This window comes from Haematobia irritans, chromosome 3 (genome assembly GCF_050003625.1).
Source record: "Haematobia irritans isolate KBUSLIRL chromosome 3, ASM5000362v1, whole genome shotgun sequence".
Lineage (NCBI taxonomy): Eukaryota > Metazoa > Arthropoda > Insecta > Diptera > Muscidae > Haematobia > Haematobia irritans.
The window spans coordinates 103,548,151-103,563,061 of record NC_134399.1 but is presented as its reverse complement, the minus strand read 5'-3'; the positions used below and the strand labels follow the sequence as shown (position 1 = coordinate 103,563,061).

At 31.3% G+C, this 14,911-nt stretch overlaps 1 non-coding gene across 1 annotated transcript; it reads right to left on the bottom strand.

Annotated features, from left to right (window-relative positions):
* Nucleotides 1-2,055: 2,055 nt before the first annotated feature.
* TRNAG-UCC (transfer RNA glycine (anticodon UCC)) lies at nucleotides 2,056-2,127 on the bottom strand. The gene has a single exon. It is a non-coding gene; the product is annotated as a tRNA-Gly (tRNA).
* Nucleotides 2,128-14,911: the final 12,784 nt, after the last annotated feature.

Genomic DNA, 14,911 nt, shown 5'->3' with positions numbered 1-14,911 from the left:
GTAAGTTCGAAGCTTATGTACCCTCCACCATGGATTGCGTAGAAACTTCTTCTAAACACTGCCATCTACAATTGAATTACTTGGGTTGCGGTAACACTTGCCGATTGCAAGGTATCTTAAAACTTCCTAATACCGTAATGTATACCACGTAGTCCATACGTGGTATATATTAAACTTAAAAAGGCCGATTAAATATGTATATAATTAAGTTTGACAAAATTTTCTATAGAAATAAAATTTTGACAACATTTTCTATAGAAGTTAAATTTAGACAAAATTTTCTATAGGAATACGATTTTAATAAAATTTTCTATAGAAATATCATTTTGACAAAATTTTCTATAGAAATAAAATTTTGACAAAATGTTCAAAAGATTTAAAATTTTGACAACATTCTCTATAGAATTAAAAATTTGACAACATTTTCTATAGAAATAAAATTTTGCCAAAATTTTCTATAGAAAGAAAAGTTGACAAAATTTTCTATAGGAATACAATTTTGATAAAATTTTCTATAGAAATAAAATATTGCTAGATTATTTTTGGCAACCATGATTATGAACCGATATGGACCATTTTTTTTTTTGATTGGGGATCGGCTATATATAACTATAGACCGATATGGACCAATTTTGGCATGGTTATTAGCGGCCATATACTAACACCACGTTGCAAATTTGAACCGGATCGGACGAATTTTGCTCCTCCAAGAGGCTCCGGAGTTCAAATATGGGGATCGGTTATATGGGGGCTATATATAATTATGGACTGATATGGACAAATTTTTGAATGGTTGTTAGAGACCATATACTAATACCATGTACCAAATTTCAGCCGGATCGCATTAAATTCGCTTCTCTTAGAGGATCCGCAAACCAAATCTGGGAATCGGTTTATATGGGGACTATATATAATTATGGACCAATATGGACCAATTTTTACATGGTTGTTAGAGACCATATACTAACACCACGTACCAAATTTCAACCGGATCGGAAGAATTTTGCTCCTCTAAGAGGCTCCGGAGTTCAAATCTGGGGATGGGTTTATATGGGGGCTATATATAATTATAGACCGATATGGACCAATTTTTGCATGGGTTTTAGAGACCATATACTAATACCATGTACCAAATTTCAGCCTTTTCGGATGAAATTTGCTTCTCTTTGAGGCTCCGCTGGCCAAATCTGTGGATCGGTTTATATGGGGGCTATATATAATTATGGACCGATGTGGACCAATTTTTGCATGGGTGTTAGGGACCATATACTAACACCATGTACCAAATTTTAGCCAGATCAAATGAAATATGCTTCTCTTATAGGCTCTGTAAGGCAAATTTGGGGGTCCGTTTATATGGGGGCTATACGTAAAAGTGGACCATTTGCAATACCATCCGACCTACATCAATTACAACTACTTGTGCCAAGTTTCAAGTCGATAGCTTGTTTCGTTCGGAAGTTGAAATCACAGACGGACGGACATGCTCAGATCGACTCAGAATTTCACCACGACCCATACTTTATGGGGTCTTAGAGCAATATTTCGATATTTCCTATGGTGGAGGGTATAAAAATTAAGAAATTAATTGATACAAATTTCAAACTTCAATCAACTTTTTAATTGGAAATATTTTGGTTATTTTTTTTTTACAATTGATACAAATTTCAAATTTCAATCAACTTTTTAATTGGAAATATTTTGGTTATTTTTTTTTACAATTTTGAACTCAAATTTCCATCAAACTACTAAATTTGTTTTAACAAGTGAAAATAAACATTAATTATGTCTAATAAATTTTCTTAAATTAAAAAAAAAAATATTTACTTATTTTTGTGATATAGGTATATTTATTTAGTTCAAGTTTTTTAAAATTGTTTTAAGGTTTGTAAAATTCCTGGTGGGTTTGAGTTGATTTGTGTTGGTATATTCATTTATTTCGTTTTTTATTTATTTTTTTTAGTTAATATAAAAACAAGTCATTTTTAAGCTTAATAAAAAATACCATAATATCCTTAATTTATGAAAAAAAAACTAAATAAAATAAAAAAACGTTGCGTCGGCCGGGAATCGAACCCGGATCAACTGCTTGGAAGGCAACTATGCTGACCATTACACCACCGACGCTGTTGTCGTCATTTTGCCAAAATCCTTACATGAACTCAAGCATACGATTAATCAAGAGAGAACAAGGGAGGCTCTGGCACACAAATTCCAAAAATAGATTTTTATTCAAGCATCAACAACTCCAAGCCAGCTGTATCAATCAACACTCGTATCAGTCGCGTGTAGCAGGGTTGGAAAACTCTTTGCAATACTACATTCATGGCTACATATAAACGTATGCCGTTGTTTGTACTCGGTGTTGTCAAAATAAAACCAACAAACAAGTCGAAGCTCCATGTTTGGGATAAGTCATGGGAAATAATCAACATCACAGAAGGAGTCTCCCCAGTATGTGCGCAGATGTTAAGTTTAGTCGAGACCAGAAATTATCTTTGTTATTATTATTATTGTGGCATATACAAATAGCTGGTAGATGCAGACTCCAAAATTAAATTAATATTTGGAAATAATAATTTGGAAAAAATTTCTAATTTGATTACTCTTATCAAATTGTAAATAGAAGACCTTTTGTTACACAGAAAAAAATATGACTGAAATATTGCTTCCAAAAAAGCGGATTGAAGTTGAAAACGTCATCTTTACAAAAAAATCAAAACTTAATTTAATTAATTTAATTAATTAAAAATTAATTGAAATTCTGAAGAAATCAATTTTAGGTTTTAATCAAGTATGTGTTTTTCCAATTAATTCTGTCATTGATTACTTGGATCAATTTACTTCGTAATTAAATTAGAAAAAAACGCTTTTTCTGTATACACTGAAAAACAATACAAATTTTAGGATGCGCAATTTACAAAATATTAAGGACTAATTTCTGTCATTGATTATTTCGATCAATTTACTTCGTAATTAAATTAGAAAAAAAACGCTTTTTCTGTATATACTGAAAAAAATATTTACGTGAAAGAAAAGATTACGCAACATAAATTTTAGGATGCGAATTTACAAAATATTAAGGACTAATTTCTTTAAAATAATGAAATTTTAATTAAATGAAAGTTTATAATCTTTGATTCAAAAATTCTTTCCATTAAATCTAGGACACAAATTTTGCAAAGTTTCTTAAAAGTAAGAAGCACATTTTAGATTTAAAGAAATCGTCCTTAAATTAACTGAAATATTGAGATGTATATATGAGATGTATATCATAATTACTATATTATTGATCCTAGATTTAAAGCGAGATAGGTCGCAGAAAAATGTCTTTATTTTAAAGAAGTCGCATCATGGACTCGGAATCAATATCAAAATCCTTAAAGGAAGGTTAAAATCATTGGATCCAAGTTAACTTTTTTTGGAGTGTATTATTTTACAATTATATTAAATTAACTTCAGTTAAAATAAAATAAATTGTACACCAATTATTAAACTTAATTTAATTAAATATTAAATTATATTAAATTGAAATAAAATTAATATAAATTAATACAAACTTTTAATTAAAAAATAATTTAGATATATGAACGAAAATAAGCAATTTTTGCACTGCATTTGCATCACTTATTAAGGTGTAATCCGAATTCAGTGATTTGGATTTAAATTAAGAAATTTTGTGATATTTTGACAAATAAATAATTTTAAAATTTTTTTATTATACCCTCCATCATAGGATGGGGGAATCGATCTCTGCATGTCCGTCCGTCTGTTGAAATCACGCTAACTTCCGAACGAAACGAGCTATCGTCTTGATACTTGGCACAAGTAGTTGTTATTGATGTAGGTCGGATGGTATTGCAAATGGGCCATATCGGTCCACTTTTACGTATAGCCCCCAAATAAACGGACCCCCAAATTTGGCTTGCAGACCCTCTAAGAAAAGCAAATTTCATTCGACCCGACTGAAATTTGGTACATGGTGTTAGTATATGGTCTCTAACAACCATGTAAGAATTGGTTCACATCGGTCCATAATTATATATAGCCACCATATAAACCGATCCCCAGATTTGGCTTTCGGAGCCTCTAAGAGAAGAAAAGTTCATCCGATCCGGCTGAAATTTGGTAAATTGGTCCACATTGGTCCATAATTATATATAGCCCCCATATAAACCTATCACCCGATTTGGCTTTCGGAGCCTCTAAGAGAAGCAAATATTATCCGATCCGGCTGAAATTTGGTACATGGTGTTGGTATATGGTCTCTTACAACTATGCAAAAATTGGTCCACATCGGTCAATAATTATATATAGCCCCCATAGAAAGCGATCCCCCGGTTTGGATTTCGGAGCCTCTAAGAGAAGCAAATTTCATCCGATCTGGCTGAAATTTAATGTTAATATATGGCCTCAAACACCCATGCCAAAATTGGTTACAATCGGTCCATAATTATATATATAAACCGATTCCTAGATTTGACCTCCGGAGCCCCTTGGAAGAGCAAAATTCATCCGATTCGGTTGAAATTTGGTACAGTCCATAATTATATATAGCCCCCATATAAACCGATCCCCATATTTGACCTCCGGTGCCTTTTGGAGAAGCAAAATTCATCCGATCTGGTTTAAATTTGGTACGTGGTGGTAATATATGATATTTAACAACCAAGCCAAAAGTGGTCCATATCAGTCCATAATCATATATAGCCCCCATATATCACACAAAAATTGGTCCATATCAAGTTCATAATTGTATATAGCCCCCATATAAGCGACCCCCTTATTTCAATTCTGGCTCCCTACGTACCGTGCAAAAGTCCATATCGATTCGTAATTCTTTGTAGACTTATCTATACATACCTTTTTTGTCTAATATATACCACGCATGGACTAACTCACAATTTAGAAAACGATTTAAGATACCACAACCCAAGTAATTCGATTGTGGTTGACAGTCTTTCGTAAAAGTTTCTACGATCCATGGTGGAGGGTACATAAGATTCGGCCTGGCCGAACTTACGGCCATATATACTTGTTAGTTTTAATGCATTCTTACGCTTGTTTGGAATGTTTCACATCAAATATTTTCAAAAATTCACAATTTTTATACCCACCACCATAGAATGGTGACGGGGGTATAATAAGTTTGTCATTCCGTTTGTAACACATCGAAATATCGATTTCCGACTATATAATGTATATATATTCTTGATCAGGGAGAAATTCTAAGACGGTATAACGATGTCCGTCTTTCCGTATGTCTGTCTGTCTGTAGTAATCACGCTACAGTCTTCAATAATGAAGCAATCGTTCTGAAATTTTGCACAAACTCGTCTTTTGTCTGCAGGCAGGTCAAGTTCGAAGATGGGCTATATCGGTCCAGGTTTTGATATAGTACCCATATAAACCGACCTCCCGATTTGGGGTCTCGGGCTTATAGAAATCGTAGTTTTTATCCAATTTGCCTGGAATTTGAAACCTAGAGGTATTTTATGACCATAAAGAGGTGTGCCAAAAATGGTGATTATCGGTCCATGTTTTGGTATAGCCCCCATATAGACCGATCTCCCGATTTTACTTCTTGGGCTTATAGAAACCGAAGTTTTTATTCAATTTACCTGAAATTGGAAATCTAGAGGTATTGTAGGACCACAAATACGTGTGCCAAAAATTGTGAGTATCGATCCATATTTTGGTATAGCCCTCATATAGACCGATCTCCCGATTTTACTTCTTGGGATTATAGAAACCGCAGTTTTTATTCAATTTACCTGATATTGGAAATCTAGAGGTATTGTAGGACCACAAATACGTGTGCCAAAAATTCCATATTTTGATATATCCCCCATATAGACCGATTTCAAGATTTTACTTCTTGGGCTTCTAGAATCCGAAGTTTTTATCCTATTTGCCTGAAATTGGAAATCTAGAGGTATTTTCGGGTCATAAAGAGGTGTGCCGAAAACGGTGAGTATCGGTCCATATTTTAGTATAGCCCCCATAAGAACGATCTCCCGATTTAACTCCTTGGGTTTCTAGAAACCGTAGTTTTTATTTGATTTGCCTGAAATTGTAAATATTCTGGTATTTTAGGCTCACAAAAACGTGTATCGGATTAAGTTTTTATCGATCCATATGGTAATGCCTCCATATAGACCGACTTCACTTCTTGAGGGTGTAGAAGGCGCACTGATCATGAAAATTGCTTGAAACTCAATGTAAAATTTCCAGATTTTACTTCTACAGATTTAAGATTTCAAATCAAGACTTTATTTTATAATTTTCTTGCACACATACAAGAGATGTTTATGTTTCCTTTAAAACTCAAACAAAAATTGTTCTTATAAATCCAGAATCTGATATAGTCCTCATAGGTGAAATCTTTAAATTTATCTTCGGGAATATCCTCAAGTCCTCAAGCTCTCCTGAAATTTCAAAGGAAACCTTAATATTTGGTTCATGGTGGTGGGTATTTAAGATTCGGCCCGGCCGAACTTAGTGCTGTATATACTTGTTCTAGAATGGATTTGACATTTTTTACGGCAAAATTTAAATACTTTTACGATTTTATTATTTGAAACAAACAATTTTAAATGTTCTATTACAAATATGCCTTTAGAAGAACTTCCAACTTTTTTTTTTTTTGTGGGAAGGGGAAATAAATAATTATGTCTTTCTTAAATTTGTCGAAAAATATTTACTTTTACTTTTATTTTTGTGATATCGGTGTGATGTCAGAGATTGTAATACTGTTTAGTTAAATTTTTCTAAAAATAATCTAAATTTTTTAAAAAGAAAAAGAATTTTCGGTGTGAAGATATTTTTGTTGAATGAAGAGTTTATAGCTAAAACAAAGCTTGTATCGAAGAGACAGATTGAAAATTTACTGTACTGTTATAGAAAAAGCTTCACAATATGAACGAGATTTGTTCATAAAATTGAGTTTAATACTATAAAACTTTTCGTTGTGTTATGAAATTTCTACTAAATAATGAAACATTTCACACTACTAGTGACAATTTTTATTGTCTAAATGAAAATGTTTAGTTTTGACAATTACCTCCATTTTAATTAAATTTTCTTTCCCTGTACACAATTTATAGAGACCACAAAAAATATTATTTCTAAATTAAAAATATATGTAAATATTTCTCTAAAACCTATTCAACTGAGAAGTCAGATTTTCGTCGATGAAACAAAATAATAATGCCAAAATATAATTGAACACGTACGCAATTGCTACCGAATTTACGCAAAGAGTAATCAAGTCAACGAAAATGTTAAATCAATATTCCCGCAGACTTACCAATCGATAGCTGGTCGCCCATAAATATACATAGTTCATTTACATTAAAATTTAAATTGGAAATAATCTGGCAGACGAATGGCGGTAGTCGATGTGTTGTGGTATTTCTCTTTTTTTTTGCCATACAAAAAAACATGCAGAAGTTGTATTACAAGTAAAATTTGCAATTTGATAATCATGAACAGATAAGCCTACTCGACAAAGGCTACTACAATTTTTATACCATAAAGAGTAAAGACATCTCTTTGATAAACAAACAAATTATTTTTTATCTATACACCCAGAGAAGGAATATGATCACGTCAACCATGATTGAAAGCAAAATGTTATTTTTGGACGGAGAACATGTAACATGTTTGCGGCAACCATGTTATTTTCCCAAAATGCATATGTCTTATTTCGGCAACCATGTATATGTTTGCCGAAAAAAACAAATTTTTTGCGACAAAAATGTTCCATGGTCACGGTCCACAAATAACATTTTGTTCTTAAAACATGTTTGGGGTGATCGTATTCCTTCTCTGCGTGTAGGTAAATCTTTTTTTTGTCAAAGTAAATTCATTGGTTGAGTGTTACCTGTACACCTCCTATCAACATACCAATCTTCAATGATAGCTTTGACTAACTGCCTACTACGAATATTTTTCAGTAGTACTGATCTCAGTCTGAATCGAATAAATATAATATTTGCACTATCAAAAGAGCAGCGAGCAGCATTTGATATAAACACGTGCGCACAGTGGTAATTCTTTGCGGTTGCAAGAAAGAAATGGAGGAGATGGGTGGATGGTAAAACAAATAAGAGATATCCAATTCGAATGACAAAAAAAAAAAAAAAAACAAGAAAAACTTAATGCTTTTCTTTTTTTGTTTTAATATGAGTGATTTTTATACCCTGCACCACTCTGTGTATTAGGGTATTATAAGTTAATGCATATGTTTGCAACACCCACAAGGAGACTAGAGGTTAGGTTAGGTTAGGTGGCAGCCCGATGTATCAGGCTCACTTAGACTATTCAGTCCATTGTGATATCACATTGGCGAACTTCTCTCTTATCACTGAGTGCTGCCCGATTCCATGTTAAGCTCAATGACAAGGGACCTCCTTTTTATAGCCGAGTCCGAACGGCGTTTCACATTGCAGTGAAACCACTTAGAGAAGCTTTGAAAACCTGAGAAATGTCACCAGCATTACTGAGGTGGGATAATCCACCACTGAAAAACTTTTTTGGTGTATGCAAGGCGGGCATGCTAACCATGGAGTCTTTGGGAACCATGGAGTTTTTGGGAATAATGCTCACGTCCGAGCCATGACTACGGTTGTCGCATGTGCCAAAAATAATTTACTAAAAAATAAAATCGACCAACTTAGAAAAAAATCGTGTTTTGAAGTCTGTCAAAAATTTGTTTCTATAGAAAATTTTATCAAATTTTTTTTTTACAGAAAATTTTGTCAAAATGTTATTTCTATAGAAAATTTTGTCAAAATTTTATTTCTATAGAATATTTTGTCAAAATTTTATTTCTATAGATTTTTTTTTTTAATTTTATTTCTGTAGAAAATTTTGTCATTTTATTTCTTTAGAAAATCTTGTTAAAATTTTATTTTTATTTTTATTTTATTTATTTTATTTTCATTATGTAATTTGAAGCCACATAGCGGCCAATTCATGTAATTTATTTGTATAAAATATCTTGTTAAAATTTTACTTCTGTAGAAAATTTTAAATATTTTATTTCTATAGAAAATTTTGTCAAAATTTTATTTCTATAGAAACTTTTCTCAAAATTTTATTTGTATGGAAAATTTTATCAAAATTTTATTCCGACAGAAAATTTATCAAAATTTTATTTCTATCAAAGATTTTGTCAAAATTTTATTTCCATAGAAAATTTTGTCAAAATTTTATTTCTATAGAAAATTTTTTCAAAATTTTATTTCTATAGAAAATTTTTCAAAATTTTATTTCTATAGAAAATGTTGTCAAATTTTTATTTCTATAGAAAATTTTGTCAAATTTTTTTATAGAAAATTTTCTCAAAATTTAATTTCTATAGAAAATTTTCTCAAAATGTTAATTCTATAGAAACTTTTGTCAAAATTTTATATCTATTGAAAATTTTGTAAAAATTTTATTTCTATTGAAAATTTTGCCAATTTTTTTATAGAAAATTGTGGTAAAATTTAATTTCTATAGAAAATGTTCTCAAAATTTTATCTCAATAGAAAAATTTCTCAAAATTTTTTTTTCTATAGAAAAATTTGTCAAAATTTTATTTCTAAAAAAAATTGTCAAAATATCTCACGATTTTATTTCTATAGAAAATTTTGTCAAAATTTTATTTCTATAGAAAATTTTATCAAAATTTTATTTCTACAGAAAATTTTATTTCATTTTGTTTTGTACTTCAATCATATTTGTTTTGATCTCAGCTTAAAAACCATTGTGTTGACTAAACTACAAGAGTAGCTTAACCAACAGCGGAAAAGAAGGTTAGGTTAGGTGGCAGCCCGATGTATCAGGCTCACTTAGACTATTCAGTCCATTGTGATACCACATTGGAGAACTTCTCTCTTATCACTGAGTGCTGCCCGATTCCATGTTAAGCTCAATGACAAGGGACCTCCTTTTTATAGCCGAGTCCGAACGGCGTTCCACATTGCAGTGAAACCACTTAGAGATGCTCAGAAATGTCACCAGCATTACTGAGGTGGGTAATCCACCGCTGAAAAACTTTTTGGTGTTCGGTCGAAGCAAGAATCAAACCCACGACCTTGTGTATGCAAGGCGGGCAAGCTAACTATTGCACCACGGTGGCTCCCGAGGAAAAGAATGTTTGTCAAATTTATTTGGGCAAAGCCCTATAGACTGAAAGATGGTTGGATGGACGCACGTTTCGGAATTACAACATTCCTCAACAGCATTCTCTACTTGCAGCAAAACTATCAACCAATTATCAGAACAAATTCTGGTAGTTCACCAAACCCAAAGTGAACCACACTTGAGCCTTCTGCAAAAAGGTTTATGATAGTGGGCTTTTGATAGTAATAAATGTGACAAACATTCTTTTCCTCTGTTGGTTAAGCTACTCTTGTAGTTTAGTCATCGCAATGGTTTTTAAGCTGAGATCAAAACAACAAATAAAACTTTATTTCTATAAAAAATTTTGTCAAAATTTTTTTTCTATAGAAAAATTTGTCACAATTTTATTTCTATAGAAAATTTTGTCAAAATTTTATTTCTATAGAAAATTTTGTCAAAATTTTATTTCTATAGAAAATTTTGTCAAAATTTTATATCTATTGAAAATTTTGTAAACTTTTTTTCTATTGAAAATTTTGTCAATTTTTTTTATAGAAAATTTTGGTAAAATTTAATTTCTATAGAAAATTTTGGTAAAATTTAATTTCTATAGAAAATTTTGGTAAAATTTAATTTCTATAGAAAATGTTCTCAAAATTTTATCTCAATAAAAAAATTTCTCAAAATTTTTTTTCTATAGAAAAATTTATCAAAATTTTATTTCTAGAAAAATTGTCAAAATTTCTCAAATTTTTTTTCTACAGAAAATTTTATCAAAATTTTATTTCTATAGAAAATTTTATCAATTGTTTTTTTCTACAGAAAATTTTATCAAAATTTTATTTCGTTTTGTTTTGTTATTGTTGGTTTGTATTTCAATCATATTTGTTTTGATCTCATATTTATTACTATCAAAAGTCCACTATCATTATTTCTATAAAAAAATTTGTCAACATTTTATTTCTATAGGAAGTTTTGTCAAAATTTTATTTCTGTAGAAAATTTTGTCAATATTTTATTTCTAAGAAAATTATATAAATTTTGTAAAAATGTGATTTCTATAGAAAATTTTGTTAACATTTTATTTCAATAGAAATTTTTTGTCAACATTTTATTCTATGGAAAATTTTATTTCTATAGAAAATTTTATTTCTATAGAAAATTTTTGTCAACATTTTATTCCAAAAAAAAAAATGTTGTCCAAATTTTATTTCTTTAGTAAATTTTGTCAATTTTCTTATGTTGTCCAAATTTTATTTCCATATAAAACTTTGTTGAAATTTTATTTGTATTAAAAATTTTATCAAAATTTTATTTCTCTAGGAAATTGTATCAAAATTTTATTTTTATATATAGAAGCTTGAAGTATATCTTAGTTACAGAGGAAGAGTTTGCAAAATCTACCAAAACATTAAGAATTCTACCAATGTACCAAAACATTACAAATCTTCAATTTTTGGTAGAATTCTACCAACTGTGGCAAACGATCTAGCCGATCTAGCCATATTCGCCTGACTGTGAACATATTTTTCTAATCGATGTGTAGGTCGCAGTTTTAGTCAAAACGATCAAATTGGGCTCAAATATATGTTTTGGGACAGAATACTCGTAGATAAATATAGCTTTCAGAGTTAGATATAGCTCCCACGTTCCAAATTTCAGTGGTCTAATCTGGGAATCAGTTTTTAAGGGGCCTATATATTTGTATACATTTATAGACAAATTTTGCATAGTATATACTAACATCACATACCAAATTTCAATCGGATCGGATGAAATTTCCTCCTCCAAGAGGCTAAGGAGTTCGAATCTGGGGACCGAATAATTTGCACAATTACTTCAAATTAACCTATACCTCTAATACATAAACACGCTCACAAAAAATCGCTTCTGTAACATATACTCCCAAACATATTTTGCTTCAAGCATATACATTTTTGGGTATTGCCCAAACATTTATATGTTTGATCTCTTCCAATATATAATATGTTTGAAAGCATATTGGTCTAAACAATATATGTTTGGGTAGTCTAAGTTCCAAACATTTTGTATTTTTGCATCCAAATTCAATAATGTTGTCTTCCAAAAAACAATATGTTATTATGTGAACATATAATATGTTTGGAAGCATTTTGCACCCAAAAATATTATATGCTTAAAAAAATTCTCCCAAACAATATTGTGCTCAAAATTTTATTTATTTATATATTTACAATCATAATGAATTATGAAAATAAACAGGTAATATAGGTGCTAACAACATAGGTTTTCGACCTGAATGCTCAAAATTTTGTTTCTGCCCAATTGTATATTCCCCCACATCTTTCTCACTTCCGCGAGATTTTTTAGTTCTTAGCACCTTTTTCTGTAATACAAACATTGTAGAAGAAATTATCCAATTGTATGATTTTTTTTTAATTTTACCTTTTGCCGGACGGGGATTCGAACAGCGGACCACACAGTTTGTAAGGATCAAAGAAGTAGCTGATCAATTGCCCAAGGAAAAATGAAATGTTAATTTTGTAATAACAAGCAACAACCACCAACTTAATTCAATATCGCTCCCTGTTAAATAACGCTCCAAGCTACTAAACACATATATGTTTATAGGCTATTTCTAAATTAATATATGCTTGCATCCAAGCATATTATATTTACAAACATTTTATGTCCCAAAAATAATATGTTCTAACATATTAACATATATGTCCCAAACATGTTATGCTAGTTTATGAACGTTATATGCTTGCACTCAAAAATATTGTGTTTAAAAATTTGTGTTCCAAACATATAATGTTTATAGCCAAACATATGAAAAACAGTCTTTTTCATCCGTGTATGTACTATCATCGAAACTACATGTAGAGTGCATTCTTCAGATGATGATGGAGAACTCCAAGTAAATGCAACTGCTGCCAGTCACACTACCAACGTCAACTACTACGTCTTGCGTTTGAATATTTGCTTTTTCCTGGCGTCCAATAAGCAGATTGATTTAAATTGTGATTGCATTCCAAAGAGTTGCAATTTCATCCATCAACGAAACGATTTGGAAACTTTAAGGCAACCAAAGCAACAGGTACCTGTATATCGCGAAATGAATATTCATCGTTGATAATTGTAAAATACATTGCAATTTATTCGGTAAAAATGAATCAGATTGGGAAACCAGTCAATTCCAATAGTCGATGGATCGATCTATAGACTTTTTGTTGTTGGACGGTCAATCTTTATCGGAGATGCGAGATTTGAAGGAGGAATGACAGCGTCATACAAAAAATAAACGGGCGCCAGTTTGTTATTATAACAATTTAGCAACCATTCAAATGGTGGTGGCGGTTGTGATCTGTAGTCGAGCCTGCGCCTTCATTATTGAAGTGTGGAGATCAAACCAGAAATCTTAGCGTTTTGTTTTCTTTTTATCCGACAAAGCGGAGTTTTTCCATTTGTTGTGGTTAGGAAGTGAATTGATGCTGTTGTGAGGTCGTAAGTGTAATAAACTCAATTGATTTCTTGTGCCCATTACAGGTCTCCTGATAGATGAAAACAAAGCAGTGATGTATTCACAGAAGTGCATCACAATCGATTGCTAATTTCATCAAAGATGAAAATGTAATGTCAGAAGAGGTCAGTTAAAGACGAATGATGTACAAGCAGTAGTACTACTAAATATGCGATGCAAATTTTTTAATGTTAAATGTTGTGCTTGCACACACGGGACCTTTGATTTATAAACTAATGAACGGAGAAGGTCATCTGACCCTTTCAAGGATATTTGATGCAACAACTGTATTGAGATTTATCATCGATGAAGTACGAAAGCGTTTAAAAATAAATGTTAGAGTATGAAAACTTCAAACGTATGAACTTCTGAAATACCTGGGGATACAAAATTACTTATTTTGCTGGAAAAACCTTTGCTTGAAATTTTATACAGGCACGTGTGGAGTGTGTTTCTCTTTACTCAAATTTGTCTTTACTTTAAAGGCGTCCATTCCGAACCAAAAAAGCCAGGAATTGCCCTAAGGATATATTTAATATATAATTCAATGTTAGTGTATTTGATATAACATAAACCATGTTTAATTTATTGATTTTTCCATCAAATTTCATTATGTCCTTCATTATGCTGTGAACACTCAAATATGTCACCAGTAGGGTTTTTTCCCGGGAACGGGATCCCGGGAAATTTTCTTTACAATATTTTATGTATAATAGGGGGTTTTACATGGCAAATGACAGTTGAAATCTAGTTAAAGTGGATTTTGGAAGTGTAATGTGAATAACTATGGTACCAAGTCGTAGTAGTTGCCTTGAGGATCATACATAGTCGTGGGTTCCAATCCAGAATCCAACGGGCTCCCAATTGTTAAAAAGAAGTTTGCACTTCCAAATTTATGATTTTCATACAACGGGACATTTTACCTTATGTAACCCACGTTGGCAATTGCATAATTTCAAAATTTCATAATTATTGCAAGAATGTTCTTTTTATGAAATAAGAAAATTCCAAACTTTTTAAAGATGTTTAGTTTAATTTCAAATTTATACCTTATACACATTAGGCTTGAAATCTATTAAAATTGGGGTTTAAAGTAGAGGTGTGCACGTGAGTAATATTTTACTCACGCTCACGCACACTCACGACGGAAAAATCTTACTCACGCACACTCACGCACGATATTGTTTGGTAGGACTCACGCTCACGCACACTCACGAAAAGAAAATTTGTATTCACGCACACTCACTCACGAAAATGTCGTGACTCACGAAAAATATCGTGACTCACGAAAAATGT